Below are 5,846 nucleotides of genomic sequence, written 5' to 3'. Positions count from 1 at the left end.
TTACGGGAGTAGAAAGCCTCATCTTTCTCCCGCGAAGCGGCTGGTAGTTTCGAACCGCTGACCTTAAGGTTCGCAGCCCGATTCGTAACCACTACGCTACCAGAGCTCCTTATTTATATTTATAGTACAATAAAAATACAAATGAACTATTTCAGAGACCCACATCTATATAAAAAGTATATAAAGAGTATATAATGAAAGTCAGGCTGACAGACCTGCGTATTTCAAGTAAAAATGCCATCACAATTAATCTCCCTTTGCTGATATCACTTGTCCCCAGGGAGCTCTGGTAACCTAGTGGTTAGGAATCAGGCTGAGAACCTTAAGGTCAGCAGTTTGAAACTACCAGCCGTTCCGTGGGAGAAAAATGAGGCTTTCAGCTCCCGTAAAGATTTACAGACTCGGGGGCGGGGGGAACCCTGTACAAGGGTCGCTATGAGTTGGAACCGATTCCCCGGCACACAGCCACCATCACCACTTGTCTCCACTATTCAAACACAATTTTATATTTTGCCATCTGCAACCATTTGTTGTTGTTAAGTGCCGTTGAGTTGGTTCTGACCCATAGCGACCCTGTATAGGGTTTCCAAGGAGCAGCTGGTGAGCTTGAACCGCCGACCTTGCAGTTCAAAGGGCTTTGCAGTCTGGCGCATTAACCCACAGCGCCACGCCAGGACCCCTCCCCCAGTAAATGTCTTTTTCATCTTATGGTGGGCACTGAATGCCCTAAACAAGCCCAGTTCTTTCTTAAAATCACCTCTTCCCTGCCACTTTTGTGAGTTAATAGCTCATATTAGCATTGCCCTCAATTCAATCCTTGTTGTGATTTCCAAAACATTCCTTATTTGTTTTGTTAATCACCAGAAATGCTCTACCTCTGTTAGGTGACTACAGACTCTTACTCTTCCTACTTCTCCCATGGCCCACTCAGTATCTGTCTATACCTGATTTTTCACTTCTGGTGTTTTGACTCTTCTTTCTCTTTACTGATTAGTTTCTATAACTTTCTTATCTGTCTAGATCCAAGACCCATGGCCCCCATTTCATCCATTTTCTTGAAATGTTCCATATTTTTTGTTACTGTATCTGTAAAGCACTCATACTCCTATGCACCCTAAACTGAAATTTTTCCTTACAATCATTCAGATTGGTGCCAAAACATTAATGTTTCCAACCTTAACTGGATTTCTAGTGGTTTCCAGAAAATTTAAATTCATTCATGCATGCATAATCTGCCATGCATTTAAATCCATCAAACAGAAGCTCCCTTGACTTCATGCTTCTTCAATTCCAAACAGCTCTGCATCCAAACAGAAAAGCATTTTTTTTTTTTCCTTCCGTATTCCATTGGTAAGGCTCAATCTCTACCTCCCTCTCCTTCTGGGTCTTCATTTCATCAATATTTAGTCATGTCCTCGCTTATTGTATTTCAACATGATTAAATATTTTATAAAAAAGAGTATACGAAACAAACAGAAACTCTGACCCCAGAATTCTGTCCATGTACAAGTATCTTTCTCCTCCTTTAAGCAACCAAACTTACAGAAAGTAGTGTTCATGTGATCCTGCCTTGTGTCTTTCTCCATCACCAATCCTCAGCTCATTGACATCAGATTACGATCCTCTTCTTTCTGAAAAATGTTCTCACCAAGATCACCGATGGCCTATTTATATTAAATGTGCAGTTTTTAAAATTGCTTCTTACTTGATCTTTTAGTTGCATTTCATATTGCTGGCTTCTTGGTTCTCTCTGTGGCTACTTGCCTGTATCTCTGTGATACAATAAATCAGATTGAATTTCTACCTCTAAGTCTTTTTCTACATCTAAATCTCTTTTGTGGAATCCTTGCCTTCTGCCCTACTATTAAATGTGAATGTTCCTCTCTTCTTACTTTCTCATTTTCCACATGAGTACACTCATTCACTGTGATGGCTTAATTTATCAGCTTTGCCCCAATAACTTTAAGATCAATACATCCAGCCCGGATATATTTCTCCTGAATTCCAAAACTGCATATTTAACAGTCTAAAAAAAAGGAGAGAAAGAGTCTAATCTCTGCCCATTTTCTCATCACTTCTCTTCAAGAAATTTCTGTTGAGTAGGTTCCTGACTTACCCCATGTATAATGGAACAAAAACCTGCTCAGTCGTTCACCATCCCCATGGACAGGTGTGGATCACACCATTGTGATCCACGGGATCGTCACTGGCTAATTTTCAGAAGCAGATTGCCAGACCTTCCTCTCTAATCTGTATTAGTCTTGAAGTTCCATGGAAACTTGTTCAGCATCACCGTAACACAGAAGCCTCCACTGACAGACAGGAGGTGATGTACATGAGGTACGTTGGTTGGCAATTGAACCCTGATCTCCTGAATGGAAGGAAAGAATTCTACCACAGAGCCCTCCCTGCCTCCTCAAAATAAGATAGATTACTAATATACATGGTGAAACTGCGGGGGATAAATTGAATGATATTTACTAGTAGTTCGGTCCCAGAATGTTGAAATGTCTCATTGAATTCATAGCTCATAGAACACAAAAATTCATGTATATTTTAGTTGATGTTGGACAATAAATAGCCTTCTTGTTGTTGTTAAGTACCATTTAGTTGGTTCTGAATCATAGTGACTCTGTATAGAGTTTCCGAGGAGTAGCTGGTGAGCTAGAACCACTGACCTTGCAGTTCAAACCTACTTTGCAGTTCAGCGCATTAACCTGCAACACCATACCACATTAGCCAGCAGTAAGTACAAATGAAAAATATACAGTAGGAAAGGGGGTTAGAAAGGTCAAGCAGAGTTAATATTTCAGAAGGTTTGGCAAGGAAAGCCTGTCTGTGAATTTCTGTATTCTGTAAGTAGATCTGGTCACAACTGCCATTTTGCTCAACTCTCTTCTCTCCTTTTCATGAATTCTTAAGCTTACATGTCTTTGCTTTTAATTCCTGTATCATGTGGATACAGGAGAGTGGTAAGATCTTAGAATCTGTAAATACAAAACTTAATGGAGTTCGAGGTTTCTTTTATATACCAAGTCTAAACTAGCTTTTTCAGAATGTTTCATAGCAAATCATTCCACGTCCACAACTAATAATCAAATGGTATATAACATATTCTGCTGAAGAACTTTGAACTTATGAAATTCCACAGTTGCATTTAAAACCACATTCCAGAGCAAAAGTGTGTTAACTCTGCACGTCACCTTTAGACAATGCAGTACCTTGCTGTGAGCTTGTTTATAATGAAGACAGCTAAAGTGCAAACATATTTGGAAAAATGTTTAAGAAAATCAGAGAGAAATAGGAATGCCCTAAATGACCTGTCCTTGTTCCTTTTCTGCCCTAGCTATTGATCTATTGGAGATTTCAGGAACAAAGTCAGCACACTTCTGCTTCAGGGCCTTTGCACTTGCAGTTTCTTCCACCTGGGAAGCTCTTCTTCAAATACCTACCTGGTCTACCCTCAGATCTTCACTCAAAAATCACTTGTTCAGTGAGGCCTTCCTTGCCAAACCTTCTAAAATGTTAACCCTTCTTTACATTTCTAACCCCCTTTCCTACCTTACTTTTTCTTCAGCACTTATTGCTGATGAATGTGCTATTTTATTTCACTCTTTCACACTATCTATTGCCTAACATCTACTAGAATGTATGTTCCCTGAAGGCAGGGATTTCTGTTTGTCTTGTTTATTGATGTGTCCTCTGTGTCTTTTATTCTGATATTAGGGGGAGAATCTTGTAAGTGAGGAGCAAGGTATTAATAGGGTTATGGAGAAAAAGAGAATTTCCCTTATAAAAACAAGTTTATAAGAATAACCATTTTAAAGAGTAGATACAAACATAAGAATATCTACATTTAGGAGTACTGGTGTGGTGTTATAGGATAAGCACCGGGCTTCTTACTCCAAGGATTGCAGTTCAAACCCACCAGCATCTCCAGAGGAGAAAGATGAGCCTATCAGCTCCTGTGAAGATTTGCAGTCTCAGAAACTCTAGGATTGATGGGATTCAGAGACTTGATGGCAGCAAGTGAGTTGTTTTTTTTATACATCATGGAGTGGGTTGGCTTTGCATGATAAGCATTGGGCTATGAGCCACAAGATCAGTGGTTCAAGCCCACAAACCATTCCATGGGAGAAGGTCTACTTCCACAAAGATGTACAACCTAGGAAACCCAATATAGGGTTGCTGAGTTGGAGCCAGTTCTACGGCACTTAACAACAACAGCAATACATTATGCATTATTAATACGTCAGAATGCAAAGCTGTTTGAACTGCAAGGTCGGTGGTTCAAGCTCACCAGCTGCTCTGCAGAAACCCTATACAGGGTCACTATAGGTCAGAATAAACTCGATGGCACTTAACAACAACCACAACAACATTATCTATTATTTCATATATGCATACATATATAAATGTATATACATACATAGCTACACACATACACACACACACACACACACACACACACACACATATATATACTATTGCTATTGAGTAATATTCAACTCATAGGAGCCCTATATTTGGTTTCCAAGGCTCTGCATTTTTTTTACAGGAGTCACTTTCTTCCATGAAGCAGCTTATGGGCTCACTTTTCTTTTCTTTTTTTTTTTTTTTTAATGTTTTATTGTGAATTATGTGATAGTTTACATGGGAGAGCATTAGCTTTACATTCATCTTATTGTATATTGTTTCATTGCCATGGTTACAATCTCCTGCATGCATCATCAACCAACCAAAATGTATACCCTGCAAGCCTGCCCCCCAGTCATCAGCACACAACCCCTCTCCCTCTCTGGGTCTAGAGTCCCCAGCTGCTCCATCTCTCCACGTCATCATCTGCCTTCATGTCTGCCGTCACTATTTCTCTGGGTAGAGTCATGCTCTCTGCTCTTCTTCCTTGATGGTCCCAGGGACCTCTGCTCCTGGACTGCAAAGTCAATCACTCCCCTCTTTTTGTTACAAAACGTCTACCTTAATATTTCCAACCCTCACAATCAGTCCTGATAACAATTACTCACTGTTGTATCACAAGAGTGGTCTCACTTTTTCATAAGCAACTGAGCACAAAAAGTTCATTTAAAAGCTCCACGATCTTTTTCATTCCTGAAACTTTTTATTGTGACTTGACTGCAGGATTATAGAGCAGATCATCAGTTTTGCATTCAACCAATCATCCACTTTATTTCTTCTCAGTGATTCCAATCTCCTCCATGTAACAACAGTTATCCCACTTCCTCCCCCATGGTTCTTATTTTCATTCCACCCTCCTTTTCCAACCCTTTTGACCTTTGTCCTTAGGTAAGCATTGCCCTATTGATAATGAATGATTGACCATTCCATGATGAGATAACTGTAGTGGTGTTGTTGTCTTCCCTATATACTGATCTACTGCTTGGCTGAAATTGACCACAAAGATGACTTTCTTTCCAAACATGAAGGGTGGCCAAGGGCCATAGTCTCGGCTTCCTCCAGTCTCTTTCTGACCAGTAAAACTAAGACTTTTCTATAATTTTGAGTTTTGTTTCACACTGTCTTCCACTCTATCTGGAACCTTCTAATAGGACCCCTTTTAGAGCAGTTGGTAGCAGTAGGTGGGCGCCATTTAGTTCTGATTTCAGAGTGACAGGGGCAATTTTTCAGGTGTTTCATTAGTTCATTGGACTAATTGATTCCAAGCATATTCAATTCTCATCAGTCTTCTTTCTTCTGCACCAGGAGAGGTCAATAGTTGTATCTTAGATGGCCACTCATGAGCCTTTATGATCCCAACTGCTACTCACCAAAGTTAGATATAGAAAATTGCTTTGTGAACTACGTTATGCCAGTTGGCAATGGCGTCT

This window comes from Chrysochloris asiatica, unplaced genomic scaffold, assembly GCF_000296735.1.
Source record: "Chrysochloris asiatica unplaced genomic scaffold, ChrAsi1.0 scaffold00054, whole genome shotgun sequence".
NCBI classification, from domain to species: domain Eukaryota; kingdom Metazoa; phylum Chordata; class Mammalia; order Afrosoricida; family Chrysochloridae; genus Chrysochloris; species Chrysochloris asiatica.
This window is presented reverse-complemented; position numbering follows the sequence as displayed.